The sequence below is a fragment of the Salvelinus sp. IW2-2015 genome, linkage group LG20 (assembly GCF_002910315.2).
Source record: "Salvelinus sp. IW2-2015 linkage group LG20, ASM291031v2, whole genome shotgun sequence".
In the NCBI taxonomy this organism is placed as follows: domain Eukaryota; kingdom Metazoa; phylum Chordata; class Actinopteri; order Salmoniformes; family Salmonidae; genus Salvelinus; species Salvelinus sp. IW2-2015.
This window is the reverse complement of record NC_036860.1, coordinates 12,181,836-12,197,960: the sequence shown is the minus strand read 5'-3', so window position 1 is coordinate 12,197,960 and position 16,125 is coordinate 12,181,836.

Sequence of the window (16,125 nt, the reverse complement as noted above, 5' to 3'; positions counted from 1 at the left end):
CGCTTTGGTCTCCTCCCTTAGACGATCGTGACAGTTTGATACCATCTAGGACCATCACGGGATATCCTGATGACTTGTAAAACAAATGTCTTCAGAAAATCCTAACCTGGTACTTATGGAAAAACCACATTCATTTTATGTGATTACGTGTTTCACGTGATTACATGTGATCTCATGAGAAGGTAATGTGATAACGTGACAACATGTAAAGCAACATGTGATGACATGGTGTGTACATAAAATAAAGTGTGTACATAAAACGTATTAAACACGTCTGTAAGAAGATGGCGCCGGAGGGTGGCAGTATCATGTTGTGGGTGTGCTTTGCTGCAGGAGGGACTGGTGCACTTCACAAAATAGATGGCATCATGAGGGAGGACAATTATGTGGATATGCTGAAGCAACATCTCAAGACGTCAGTCAGGAAGTTAAAGCTTAGTCGCAAATGGGTCTTCCAAATGGACAATGTGTCATGTTTTGTCTTTGATCATCATGTCTTGTCCCTGTGCTTCCCTCTGCTGGTCTTATTAGGTTCTTTCCCTCTTTCTCTCTCTCTCTCTCCTCCTTCCTTCTCTTCCCTCTCCCCTCTCGTTCTTCTCTACTGTTCCGTTCTCGCCTCCAGCTGTTTCTCATTCTCCTAACGACCTCATTTACTCTTTCACACCTGTCCCCTATTTTGCCCTCTGATTAGAGTCCCTATTTCTCCCTCTGTTTTCGCTTCTGTCCTTGTCGGATTCTTGTTTGATGTTTGCTGTTCCTGTGTCCTTGTTCCGCCCTGTCGTGTTTTTGCCTTCTTCAGATGCTGCGTGTGAGCAGGTGTCTATGTCAGCTACGGCCTGTGCCTTCCTGAAGCGACCTGCAGTCTGTGGTCGCGTCTCCTGTCGTCCTCTCTTACTGACGAGAGGATTTAGTTCCTGTTTTGGATTTACCTTTGATATCCAGGAGAATCATTGTTTGTTTGATACTGGAATAAAGACTCTGTTTCTATTACGTCGCTTTTGGGTCCTCATTCACTGCATAACAGAAGAATCCGACCAAGAATGGACCAGCGACTACGGATTCCGCAACTGCTCTGCCGAGCGATCCAGGGACAATGCTCGGCAGACACGAGCAGGAATGTCTGCTGCTCGTCATGCCGTTGAGACCCTGTCCGCTCATGGTCTCCGATCTCTCAGGACGGTTTAAGAGTCTTCGTCTCGTGCCACCAGCTACTTCCTGGTCTTCCGAGTCTCCGAACTCTAGTTTAATAACCCACCATGTTATCTGGGCAAGCCCACTGAGTGTCGCTCCTTTCTCACCCAGTGTGATATTGTGTTCTCTCTCCAGCCCAACACATACTCAAGAGAGAGAGCTCGATCGCTTACGTCATATCACTCTTACTGGTGGGCTCGGAGTGGGGCACAGCTATCTGGGAGGCAGGGCTGAGTGTTCTACGTTTATCAGAACTTTAAAGAGGAGATGATACGGTTTTTGTTCGATGTTTTTGGGAAGGACCTTCCAGGGCCCTGCTTCCCTATGTCAAGGTGATCGATCCATAACGGATTACTCTATAGAGTTTCGCACTCTTGCTGCATCCAGTGACTGGAACGAGCCGGCGTTGCTCGCTCGTTTTCTGAGGGACTCCACGCTGAGGTTAAGGATGAGATCTCTCCGGGAGTTCCTTCAGCGGGACTCTTGATTGCCCTCGCCATCCGCATAGAACGACGGGTAGATCTTCGTCACCGAGCTCGGTGAGAGAGCTCCGCGTTAACGGTGTTCCCCTCTCCGCATCTCAACCATCTCCTCCCACCGGCTCAGAGACTGAGCCCATGCAGCTGGGAGTTATTCGCATCTCGACTCAAGGAGAGGGAACGGAGAATCACCAACCGCCTTTGCCTCTATTGCGGTTCTGCTGGACATTTTGTCATGTCATGTCCAGTAAAAGCCAGAGCTCATCAGTAAGCGGAGGGCTACTGGTGAGCGCTACTACTCAGGTCTCTCCATCAAGTCCTGTACTACCTTGTCGGTCCATCTACGCTGGACCGGTTCGGCTGCTTCCTGCAGTGCCTTGATAGACTCTGGGGCTGAGGGTTTTTTTATGGACGAAGCATGGGCTCGGAAACATGACTTCCTCCAGACAGTTAGGGAAGCCCACGCCCATGTTCGCCTTAGATGGTAGTCTTCTCCCAGTATCAGATGTGAGACACTACCTTTAACCCTCACAGTATCTGGTAACCACAGTGAGACCATTTCCTTTTTGATTTTTCGTTCACCTTTTACACCTGTTGTTTTGGGTCATCCCTGGCAGTATGTCATAATCCTTCTATTAATTGGTCTAGTAATTCTATCCTATCCTGGAACGTTTCTTGTCATGTGAAGTGTTTAATGTCTGCTATCCCTCCTGTGTCTTCTGTCCCCCTACTCAGGGGAACCTGGTGATTTGACAGGAGTGCCGGAGGAATATCATGATCTGCGCACGGTCTTCAGTCGGTCCAGAGCCAGCTCCCTTCCTCCTCACCGGTCGTATGATTGTTGTATTGACTCCTTCCGGGGACACTCCCCCTCGGGGTAGACTATACTCTCTGTCGGCTCCCGAACGTAAGGCTCTCGAGGATTATCTGTCTGTTCTCCGACGCCGGTACCGTGGTGCCTTCTTCCTCTCCCGCCGGAGGGGATTTTTCTTTGTTAGAAGAAGGACGGTACTCTGCGCCCCTGCGTGGATTATCGAGGGCTGAATGACATAACGGTTAAGAATCGTTATCCGCTTCCCCTTATGCGTCAGCCTTCGAGATTTTGCAGGGAGCAGGTTCTTTACTAAGTTGGACCTTCGTAACGCTTACCATCTCGTACGCATCAGAGAGGGGACGAGTGGAAAACGGCGTTTAACACTCCGTTAGGGCATTTTGAATACGGTTTCTGCCGTTCGGTCTCGCTAATGCTCCAGCTGTCTTTCAGGCATTAGTTATGATGTACTGAGAGACATGCTGAACATTTTTGTTTTCGTTTACCTTGACGATATCCTGATTTTTTCACCGCACTCGAGATTCATGTTCAGCACGTTCGACGTGTACTCCAGCGCCTTTTAGAGAATTGTCTCTCTGTGAAGGCTGAGAAGTGCGCCTTTCATGTCTCCTCTGTCACATTTCTCGGTTCTGTTATTTCCGCTGAAGGCATTCAGATGGATCCGCTAAGGTCCAGGCTGTCAGCGATTGGCCCGTTCCTAAGTACGTGTCGAGTTGCAGCGCTTTCTCGGTTTCGCTAATTTCTATCGGCGTTTCATTCGTAATTTCGGTCAAGTGGCTGCCCCTCTCACAGCTCTGACTTCTGTCAAGACTTGCTTAAGTGGTCCGGTTCCGCCAGGGAGCTTTGATCTCCTCAAGAAGCGTTTTAATCCCGCCCTATCCTTGTTACTCCTGACGTCACTAAACAATTCATTGTCGAGGTTGACGCTTCAAGGTGGGCGTGGGAGCCATTCGTCTCAGCGCTTCCAGTCTGACGATAAGGTCCATCCTTGCGCTTACTTTTCTCATCGCCTGTCGCCATCGGACGCAACTAGATGTGGGTACCGCGAACTGCTCGCCATCCGCTTAGCCATAGGCGAATGGCGACAGTGGTTGGAGGGGGCGACCGTCCCTTTTGTCGTTTGGACTGACCATAAGAACCTTGAGTACATCCGTTTCTGCCAAACGACTTAATGCACGTCAAGCTCGTTGGGCGTTTTGTTTTCGCTCGTTTCGAGTTCGTGATTTCCTATCGTCCGGGAAATAAGAACACCAAGCCTGATGCCTTATCCCGTCTCTTTAGTTCTTCTGTGGCTTCTACCGACCCGAGGGGATTCTCCCTGAAGGGCGTGTTGTCGGGTTGACTGTCTGGGGAATTGAGAGACAGGTAAAGCAAGCACTCACTCACACTGCGTCGCCGCGCGCTTGTCCTAGTAACCTTCTGTTCGTTCCTGTCTCTACTCGTCTGGCTGTTCTTCAGTGGGCTCACTCTGCCAAGTTAGCTGGCCACCCCGGCGTTCGGGTACGCTTGCTTCTATTCGCCAGCGGTTTTGGTGGCCTACTACTCAGGAGCGGGACACGCGCGCCGTTTCGTGGCTGCTTGTTGGACTGCGCGCAGGACTAAGTCAGGTAACTCTCCTCCTGCCGGTCGTCTCAGACCGCTTCCCATTCCTTCTCGACCATGGTCTCACATCGCCTTAGACTTTATTACCGGTCTGCCTTCGTCTGCGGGGAAGACTGTGATTCTTACGTTTATCGATAGGTTTCTCTAAGGCGACACATTTCATTCCCTCGCTAAGCTTCCTTCCGCTAAGGAGACGGCACAAATCATCATTGAGAATGTGTTCAGAATTCATGGCCTCCCGTTAGACGCCGTTTCAGACAGAGGTCCGCAATTCACGTCACAGTTTTGGAGGGAGTTCTGTCGTTTGATTGGTGCTTCCGTCAGTCTCTCTTCCGGGTTTCATCCCCAGTCTAACGGTCAAGCAGAAAGGGCCAATCAGTCGATTGGTCGCATATACGCAGCCTTTCGTTTCGAAACCTGCGTCTTGGGCAGAAAGCTCCCTGGGCTGAGTACGCTCACAACTCGCTTCCTTCGTCTGCTACCGGGATCCCCGTCTTCAGAGTAGTCTTGGTACCAGCCTCCTCTGTTCGTCCCAGCTCGCCGAGTCCAGCGTTCCTCCCGCTCAGGCTTTGGTCCAACGTTGTGAGCGCACCTGGAGGAGGGTCAGGTCTGCACTTTGCCGTTACAGGGCGCAGACTGTGAGAGCCGCCAATAAACGTAGGATTAAGAGTCCTAGGTATTGTCCGCGTCAGAGAGAGTGTGGCTTTCCACTCGTAACCTTCCCTTACGACAGCTTCTCGCAAGTTGACTCCGCGGTATTGGTCCGTTCTCGTGTCTCTCAGGTCGTCAATCCTGTCGCTGTGCGAACTGTCTTCTTCCGCCCGCCATCTTCGTCGTTCGCGTTTCCTACCTGTCTTCCATGTGCTCTTTGCTTGTCAAGCCTTTTCCCTCTCCGCAGCTACGCACCGGTGGTCTAGCTTCCCTCCCCCGCCCGGCCACGTCGCTTGTCGAGGGCGCTCTATTACAAGGTACGGAATTAGACATGCGTTCGGGGAGTGTCACAGTATAGTGGATGGGAGGTTACGGTCCTGGAGGAGAGGAGTTGGGTTCCATCTCGGGACGTGCTGGACCGTTCGTTGATTGATGATTCCTTCGTTGCCCGCAGGGTTCCTCCTCGAGTGCGCAGGAGGCGCTCGGTGAGTGGGGGGTACTGTCTGTTTTGTCTTTGATCATCATGTCTTGTCCTGTGCTTCCCTCTGCTGGTCTTATTAGGTTCTTTCCCTCTTTCTCTCTCCTCTCTCTCTCTCTCCTCCTCCTCTCTCTCCCTCTCCCAGCTCTCTCTCTTCTATCGTTCCGTTCCTGCTCCCAGCTGTTCCTCATTCTCTAACGACCTCATTTACTCTTTCACACCTGTCCCCTATTTTGCCCTCTGATTAGAGTCCCTATTTCTATTTCTCCTCTGTTTTCGCTTCTGTCCTTGTCGGATTCTTGTTTGATGTTTGCTGTTCCTGTGTCCTTGTTCCGCCCTGTCGTGTTTTTTGCCTTCTTCAGATGCTGCTGGTGTGGCAGGTGTCTATGTCAGCTACGGCCTGTGCCTTCCTGAAGCGACCTGCAGTCTGTGGTCGCGTCTCCTGTCGTTCCTCTCTACTTGACGAGAGGATTTCAGTTTCCTGTTTTGGATTTACCTTTGATATATCCAGGAGAATCATTGTTTGTTTGATACTGGAATAAAGACTCTGTTTCTATTACGTCGCTTTTGGGTCCTCATTCACCTGCATAACACAATGACCCCAAGCATACTTCCAAAGTTGTGGCAAAATGGCTTGAGGACAACAAAGTCAAGGTATTGGAGTGGCCATCACAAAGCCCTGACCTCAAACATATAGACAATTTGTAGGCAGAACTGAAAAAGCGTGTGCGAGCAAGGAGGCCTACAAACCTGACTCAGTTACACCAGCTCTGTCAGGAGGAATGGGCCAAAATTCACACAACTTATTGTGGGAAGCTTGTGGAAGGCTACCCGGAACATTTGACCTGAGTTAAACAATTTAAAGGCAATGCTACCAAATACTAACTGAGTGTATGTAAACTTCTGACCCACTGGGAATGTGGTGAAAGAAAATATATCTGAAATAAATCATTCTCTCTACAATTATTCTGACATTTCACATTCTTAAAATAAAGTGGTGATCCTAACTGACCTAAGACAGGGAATATTTACTTGAATTAAATGTCAGGAATTGTGAAAAACTGAGTTTAAATGTATTTGGCTAAGGTGTATGTAAACGTCCGACTTCAACTGTATATCCTACCAACGGGACCTGAAAAACTGTATTATCTTATGTTTCACTGAGTCGTGGCTGAACGACAACATGAATAACATACAGCTGATGGGTTATACACTGCATCAGCAGGATAGAAGAGCAGCCTCTGGTAAGACAAGGGGTGGCAGTCTATGTATATTTGTAAACAACAGCTGTTGTACGATATCTATGGAAGTCTCAAGGTTTTGCTCGTCTGAGGTAGAGTATCTCATGATAAGCTGTAGACCACACTATCTACCAAAACAGTTTTCATCTGTATTTTTTGTAGTTGTCTACATACCACCACAGACAGATGCTGGCACTAAGACCGCACTCAATGAGCTGTATACTGCCATAAGCAAACAGGAAAATACTCATCCAGAGGCGGCGCTCCTAGTGGCCGGGGACTTTAATGCAGGGTAACTTAAATCTGTTTTACCTCATTTCTATCAACATGTTAAATGTGCAACCAGAGGGAAAAAAACTCTATACCACCTTTACTCCACAAACAGAGACGTGTACAAAGCTCTCCCTCGCCCTCAAGTTGGCAAATCTGACCATAATTCTACCCTCCTGATTCCTGCTTACAGGCAACAATTAAAGCAGGATGCACCAGTGATTCAATCAATAAAAAAGTGGTCAGATGAAGCAGATGCTAAGCTACAGGACTGTTTTGCTTGGCAATGAGGAGTACACCACATCAGTCACTGGCTTCATCAATAAGTGCATCAATGATTTCGTCCCAACCAGAAGCCATGGATTACAGGCAACATCCGCACTGAGCTAAAGTGTACTTGCATTGCCCCCCCCCCTTTTACGCTGCTGCTACTCTCTGTTATTATCTATGTATAAGTCACTTTAATAACTCCACCCACATGTATATATTACCTCAATTACCTTGACTAACCGGTGCCCCCACACATTGACTCTGTACTGGTACCTCCTGTATATAGCCTGGCTATTGTTATTTTACTGTTGCTCTTTAATTATTTGTTACTTTATTTTTTATTTTTTTAGGTATTTTTCTTAAAACTGAACTGTTGGTTAAGGGCTTAAGGTCTTGTAAATAAGCATTTCACTGTAAGGTTGTATTCGGCGCATATGACAAATAAAATTTGCTTTGATTTGATGAATCTAAACATGTGACAACATAGAGGAAATTCTATTAACATGAGCCACGGTGCACCCGGCTATGGCCGTGATGTGAACAGGCAAAAGCGTTGAGGGAGGAGCTCCCTTCTCAAATGGAACAGTAATCTTCTCCGCTCGGTCATCTTGTCAACAAGGCAATGTGGTGCACCGTTCAGAAGCATAAAACATATATTTTCCATAAAATATATGATTGAATTCTCAAACTAGTTTTCATTGCTAAGGCAGATAAAGCATTTTTGTCAAAATTAATCCCTTTTGCATGTAAAAACACAGAATTATACTTATTTTTCCACATGCGTAACCTACATCACTTTTGCTTTGAGCCAACTTCGCCATGGGCTTTGAACGGGGCACCTGGCTCACACCCGGGAGTCAGCCTGGTTCTAAAACTTATGCAATCACTTGGTATAAACTACTCCCACCGGGGCAACCCATGCCAGATAATCAAATCCTCTCAATATCTCATGTGAAGTGGTCCAAAAACACATGCTTGCACATCATTTGCCTAGCGGTTCAAGCGTTGGACTAGTAACTGAAAGGTCGCTGGTTTGAATAACCGAGTCAACAAGGTGAAAAATCTGTTGATGTGTCCTTGAGCAAGGTGTGAAAGGTTCCAAAAACACGTTTTCACATGAAATATCACGTGAAGTTTTCCAAAAACATATGATTTCAGTTWAATGGTATCACATGTTGAAATTTTGCATCCCCAAGTTGTCACATTTCTTTAACATGAGATCATGTTCTCACATGTTCTCACATGTTGTCACGTGCAGTTTCATGTTATCACATGAACTTCACACAAGAATTCATGTCGTTTTTCCATAAGGGATTACATGCATAATAAACTCAGCAAAAAAAAGAAATGTCCTCTCACTGCCAACTGCGTTTATTTTCAGCAAACTTAACATGTATAAATATTTGTATGAACACAACAAGATTCCACAACCGAGACATAAACTGAACAAGTTCCACAGACATGTGACTAACACTAAATGGAATAATGTGTCCCTGAACAAAGGGGGGGGGGGGGGGGGGTCAAAATCAAAAGTAACAGTCAGTCTCTGTTTGGCCACCAGCTGCATTAAGTACTGCAGTGAATCTCCTCCTCATGGACTGCACCAGATTTGCCAGTTCTTGCTGTGAGATGTTACCCCCACTCTTCCACCAAGGCACCTGCAAGTTCCCGGACATTTCTGGGGGAATGGCCCTAGCCCTCACCCTCCGATCCAACAGGTCCCAGATGTGCTCAGTGGGATTGAGATCCGGCTCTTCGATTTTGACCATGGCAGAACACTGACTTGCAGGAAATCACGCACAGAACGAGCAGTATGGCTGGTGGCATTGTCATGCTGGAAGGTCATGTCAGGATGAGCCTGCAGGAAGGGTACCACATCATTGCCTGCAATGACAACAAGCTCAGTCCGATGATGCTGTGACACACCGCCCCAGACCATGATGGACCCTCCACCTCCAAATCGATCCCGCTCCAGAGTACAGGCCTCGGTGTAATGCTCATTCCTTCGACGATAAACGCAAATCCAACCATCACCCCTGGTGAGACAAATCCGCGACCCATCAGTGAAGAACACTTTTGGCAGTCCTGTCTGGTCCAGCGACAGTGGGTTTGTGCCCATAGGCGATGTTGTTGCCGGTGATGTCTGGTGAGGACCTGCCTTACAAAAGGCTTACAAGCCCTCAGTCCAGCCTCTCTCAGCCTATTGCGGACAGTCTGAGCACTGATAGAGGGATTGTGCGTTCCTGGTGTAACTCGGGCAGTTGTTGTTGCCATCCTGTACCTGTCCCGCAGGTGTGATGTTCAGATGTACCAATCCTGTGCAGGTGTTGTTGCACGTGGTCTGCCACTGTGAGGACAATCAGCTGTCTGTCCTGTCTCCCTGTAGCGCTGTCGTAGGCGTCTCACAGTACGGACATTGCAATTTATTGTCCTGGCCACATCTGCCTCCTTGCAGCATGCCTAAGGCARGTTCACGTAGATGAGCAGGGACCCTGGGCATCTTTCTTTTGGTGTTTTTCAGAGTCAGTAGAAAGGCCTCTTTAGTGTCTTAAGTTTTCATAACTGTGACCTTATTTGCCTACCGTCTGTAAGCTGTTAGTGTCTTAACGACCGTTCCACATGTGCATGTTCATTAATTGTTTATAGTTCATTGCACAGGCATAGGAAACAGTGTTTAAACCCTTTACATTGAAGATCTGTGAAGAAATTTAGATTTTTACAAATTATCTTTGAAAGACAGGGTCCTGAAAAAAGGGACGTTTCTTTTTTTGCTGAGTTTAGTTGTATGTATTGCTGCTGCATAGACCTATGTCTGTAGGCAGCCTTTAGGGTTCCATTCAAACTGTGAAGGGTTTTAGTGTAGGGCAGGGGTTGGAAAACCTTTTGGCTCGAGGGCCACATCGTGATTTTGAAATTCAACGGAGGGCCACATTTTTGGGGGGACTAATTGTTTGTTAAAATCAATTTGTGGGGTCCTCCCAAGTGGTGCAGCAGTCTAAGGCACTGCATCGCAGTGCTTGAGGCGTCACTTCAGACCCGGGTTCGATCTCAGGCTGTGTCACACCTGGCTGTGACTGGGAGACCCATGAGGTGGTGCACAATTGGCCCAGCGTCGGCCGGGTAAGGAGAGGGTTCGGCAGGCTGAGATTTCCTTGTCCCATTGTGCTCTACAGACGCCTGTGGCGGGCCGGGCGCATGCACGCTGACACGGTCGCCAGGTGTACGGTGTTTCCTCCGACACGTTGGTGCGGCTGGCTTCTGGGTTAAGCGGGCATTGTGTCAAAAAGCAGTGCGGCTTGGCTGCGTCGTGTTTCGGAGGATGCACGGCTATTGACCTTTGCCTCTCCCGAGTCCGTACCGGAGTTGCAGCGATGGGAAAAGACTGTATCTATCAATTGGATACCACAAAATTGGGAAGAAATAATCATGTTTAAAACATTTTTTTTTTAATGTCTCGCAAGTCGTATTGAAGTGCCCGGCAGGTAATACTTTGCCCCGCCCTTGGTGTAGGGTATGCTACAGCGCCGCTGCGAGAGAGTCAATGATGTATGTCTATGGAGAGTTCAGCTGTTTAAAATTCCAGTCATGTCTCTGGTGGTTTTATGGTGCCACCTAGTGTACAAATAGCCATCAGACAGACAGACCATGATTACTGCACCACTAGTTTTATGAGAGCTCAAGGGCCTTCTCTCACTTTCTCTCTCTCCCCCACTTTCAGCTTTCTCTCTCTCAGTGTCAGATCTCTTTCTCTCTCTCTCTTTCTCGCTCAGCTCTCTCTCTTCTATTTCCTTTCTGTTGTTTCTTTAACTCTCTCCATCTCTCTTTCTCTCATTATATCTCTCTCCCCCCTTTCCCACCAACATCTTTGTTTCTTTTGTTTCAAACCTTCTCAAACAGACTATTTCCTACTCTTCAGAGGGATGGACTTTAAATGGACTTTAAATTTATAGCTTAAACTGACAGATTTTGATGGGGATTTTTTTTTATCATGTTACTTAGATTTTAAGACAATCGAACAACCTCCTGGAAAATACACACATAATCAACATGTACACATGAACTAATTACATGAAACTGTACCTTATAGTTTACTGAAGAAAGGCCTAGTACTACACTACCTGTAAACAAAAGTGAGTTATAACTAAATATGAAATTTACAACAAAATGTACAGTCAACTTTGTAAATACAATTCAGGGATGGCCACAACTGCTCTTGACCAGCTCCAAGTTTATGCAGGCTTTGTTGTTCAAGCCCAGTTCTACCACACCTGATTCTACTATTCATGGTCTCGATGAACAGCTGAGTAGTAGAATCAGGTGTTGTAGCACTGGGCTTGATCAGAAAAGCCTGCATAACGCTGTGGATCATCAAGACAACTCCTGTCATCATCAGAATGTCCAGTTAAATAGGCCAGACTGTCCATATAAATAGTGTCAAGTTGATGTGCTTATAACAAAGTCCGTAGAGCAACGGTTAGCGTCACCGTCTTTGGAACTGAGGACACAGTTTGACCATTCTCTTTAGTGTATATGTGGCTCTTAAAAGAGCCTTTGGGTTCGTGGAGTGGCAGGCAAGAGGCAGTGAGTGGGCTGGTAAGTACTACTGCATCCGTCTCGCTAGAACGGAGGAGAGACCAGCTCTCAGACTCTCAAGAAAGAAAGAGGTCGTTGCCCTCATCCATGAGAATCATGCCATCCCTACAGTACTGCCCAGGGAAACAGTGCTGTATGGCAGAGTGGCGGATTGTGGACATGCGCCTGGAAGCTTTTGTTGCACAATGTTTTGGTTGTTCATTCACTCACTCAGTACTGATTGGACGTGTATTTATCTTGCTTGCTCAAACATAAATTGTCTTAAACAGTTGATGTGTTGAAAACAGTATCATTTCAATTAGGTCATATATAGAGTTAGCTCTAACCAGGTTAGCAAGCATTTTCTTTAAATTGCGCTCAGATTCGGTTGCAATAGCAGGTTTTAACTGGGTGCACATGTGGCAAATTCAGATTTTTGTGAACACACTGAAAAGTAATTTGACAGTCAGTGCAAATTTGATCAGTCAGTGCAAATTTGGATTATAATGACAGGAAGATAATTGCATTGAGAGAGGAGGGCGCGTACTGAATCAATGCATAAGGTAAGGTCTGTAACGTTAGCTAACGTTAAATGAGCAAGCTAGCTAGCAAGCAGCTGTTATAAGTTGAAATCTGTTTGTACATGTAACGTTAGCAAGTAAGCCAATTTTACTTTATGGAGTAGCTAACGTTAGATGAGCAATGCCCATTGCACAATGTATTATAAATTAGCTGTGTGGGATATAAGTTACTGCCAGACAAATGTTGGTGTTGACTATGAACTTTACTTAGCTAGTTATGCTTTGTGGAATATAGCTAGCTAAGTTATTGTCAACATTGAGTTTTTGCTGGCTAGCTAACTGGCTATAGCAGGCAAGGACATTAGCTAGCTTATCTGTTTGTTTACACAGATGATTTCAGCCTTATAAAAAACCTTCCCAGGCAAAATATAGGTAGGTAGCTTTCCTCGCTTGTTGGTTAGCTAGCTAGCCAACATTAGTTCTCATCTGACAGGTAACTTATTCTGCAGCATAATGTTACGTTATCTAACGTTACAGCTGCTGGCTAGCTAACTAACATTAGCTAATCAAAACAAAACCACATTCAGCTCACTAATAACAACCAACCCATTTTTCATGTTGGACAATTATCTGTGTGCATATATTGATGAACCTAATCTTGAATACCAACATATAGCTATCTATAGTAGCTTAGGTTTGTCCTCAATCACTTCTTATCATGGCTTGCTGCCTGGCTGATAAAGGCGGCGACCTGTTTGTGTTGGCGAGTTGCTGAGCACTCTGAGATTCATCTGAAAATATGTTAGCATTGATTAGAAATGTTCCAAAAAGTTGGCACATCATTGTTTTCTAACTGACAGAAATGTGCACGTGATAAATGATACATTTCATAAAAACTGTTGCACCTACAAACTTAGCCTATACGACATTGTTTAAATTCAATGGTCACTTTATGGACGCTATAGTCTCGCTTTTAATCCGACTTCTAGAATTTGAGCTAGGTAGCCACAAGAAATACAAAATTGCTAATGACAATGTTAAAAAAAAATCTGGTATGTGGTTCTTGGCAGTGTTGCTAACTCCTCAGTAAGGAAGTAGCTATTGGCTGTCCTAAAAGTCACTAGAAGTCGCTAAATGACGTCATCACCCAATTTACGCAATTGTGATGGACGCTGTAGGAGAGAGGAATAACGTCGTGGGAGAGACTAAAAGTGAGTAAAAAACACCCTAAATATGTTTAGAACTACAAATGAACTTTCTTCTGTTGATTCTTGTTTGTTTTATGTCACAATTCCAACCCTCCTCCTTTATCCGGGCTTGGGACTGGCAGAAGTGACCCAAAAGAGACACTCTGGCAGAGTTACTTAGTTTATTTTTTATTTTTTTATTTTTTTGTTTAGTTTCCTTAATTTGGTTTGGTTTTTAACCTTATGGTCCACTTAGGAGCCTACAACAAGTCACAGTAAAACATTAACATTTTTAACCATAACATTTTTACATTTTTTTGTATACAATCTACATTAACAATCTAAATTAACCAAAAAGAGACAATAGAAAAAACTGTCAATTGCAATGTGAGAAAATTATGGTAACAAGTCTGGCCCTAATTCAGATTAATTTGGGGGTTTTCCAGACCCCCCTCCACACACACACAGGCTGTGCTGGCTCTCAGAAAGAGTGGGTCATCGTCATTTTGGTCAAGGCTCTCTATGGCAGGTTCAGCAACTGAGGGAGCTGACTTAAATGAGTAAGCAGCTGATGTGCCAAAAAGCTCCAAAACATTATCAGACAGCTGGTGCTCATAGCAAGCCTCACCAGACAGCTTCAGTCCATATCGAATGTACAGGATGCAGTTAAGAGTCTGCAAGGACATCTGACTTCTAAGCTTGCTTTTTACCACACTCATCTGGCTGAATACTCTCTCGACTTCAGCATTCGAGTGTGGCAAGGACAACACAGACACAGCAGCCATGGCAAGTTCTTGAAACGGGTTGATATCAGCTGCATCCCTGAACTTCCAAATCTCACTCCAGAAGCCCAGTGTGTTTTTTGGCTCATTCCATTTACTAAGATGGATGGCACGCCATTACTGGGAAATCTTGTCTATCTCTGCAGGGGAGTAGCCAAGGAGCTTGGCTAATTTTCTATTTCTCGAGGGCTCTTATTGTGCTTTAGTTTCCTCCACATTGAAAACTGACATGTAATGCAATGCTTCGATGTTGTCCGACAGTCTCACCCTCAACTCATTAGTGAGGGAGATGGTGAAGGCTACACACCGCTTTCGGACATTGTTTTCATCCTCAGGCGCAAGGTGGAGCTCAGCTGCCTTTGACTCAAAAAGGTAACCAAGGTACGGTTTGGGACTGATGTATCCATCTATTGGCCCTTTAAGTACATCAACATTTGCCAGTGGATTCAGCACCCTGCTGCTCACAGACTTGATCAGGCTAACCAACTGTACCTCACCCAGCACTGACTTCAAAATAGTCAGATTATGTTTTGAGGATCACTGTACATGGAGTATAAAACCTCAGTCATGTAGCAGTGTTCACTGGACTTGGTGACTGCGAAATGCAGCCTAAGCTCCTCCCACTGGTCCAAAATGTGTGAAACCGCGGGTTCAATGGAGAGTGTGGCACATACCTTGGTTATCTGTAAAGGTTTCTCTCCACAGTTGGTCTCATAAGGCCTTGTAGGCCTCCCTGCGCTTTGGAGACACATAAAACCAGTTATAAGTCTCTCGTACCAAGTACTCCACACTATGGGGGATGGTGTCATTGGAAGCATGACTTACAGCAAGCTGCAGAGAGTGGCACACACAGCAAATAAAAACCAGATATTTTAGGCCATACTCCTCCTTCAGCACTTTATGGACCCCATTGTTAATCCCCGTCATAACAGAGGCATTCTCGGTCCCTATCCCCAGGAGTTTCTCTTTTTTAAGAGACACTTCTCTAGGAAACACTTCTCTAGGAAAGCCACAATAGCACGGGCTACAGATTTGGCATCTCCTCCCTCCAACTCAACAAGCCCCAGAAATGTTGATACAATTGTCTGCTTGGTATCAGTAAATTACCTTATCACAACCCCCAGGTACTTAGAAACACTTACATCCGTGGACTCATCGAGGAGTTGGCTGAAACGCTGGTCACCCACATCTGCGAGCAACTTTTTCAGAAAGTATGGTGCTAGAACACCATTAATCATTTCTGTGCACTTTGTCCTGTGCATTTTAAAGTGGGTAGCAGCAGTGGCGTCTGAGAAAGCAGCTCTACATGCTTCTCCAATGTGATCACATGCCAGCATGGAACAGTGTTCAGCGATAGCTAATGCCATGGTGGTCTCAGRRTTTTTTGRAGAGTAATTTTTTWAAACCATAAATGGCAGCTTGTTTTGGGTGGAACTGTTATAAGGCTTTGCCTTTTGAGTATGTTTTTGAGTTGTCATGTGTATTTTTACATCACTAAGTTTGGTGTAGAAATCAGCCTTACAATACCGGCAGTATGCCCATGTATCATCTCCAATAAACGGCTTCAACCAGCCTTTGAATTCAGGGTTTGATTCCCACTCCTTTCTGTATTTTGGAGTGTACAGTTTAGACTGAGACATGATGAGCTAGCCAGCTAGATGTTTAGCTTATGTCACAGAGAGGCACACACACAGTGGACAAGGTGAGTAAGTGACTGAGGCTGTGTGAGTAAAATGCAGTGATTTATTTTAGATAAAGAACATTTTACATTTACATCTCGCCCTGAATGTAAGCCAGGACGGGATCAGCCAGCGGCGGCTTCCCGCATGAGCGATTCATTTGCAGTCTGGACGCGGAGGGGTGAACATCTCCTGCTCTGACTGCAGCTGGGAGTAACTGCTGCGCGAGGACTGGGCCGCCTGTGAGTGCTTTGGGACGGGGGTGGGGCCCACGGCAGCACCTGCTGCTCGTTGAGAAGAGTAAGAACGATACGTGCTTTCACGTCAGTCTCCAAGAACATCAGAAAAAGTTGCTAGATTTGTCACTAGT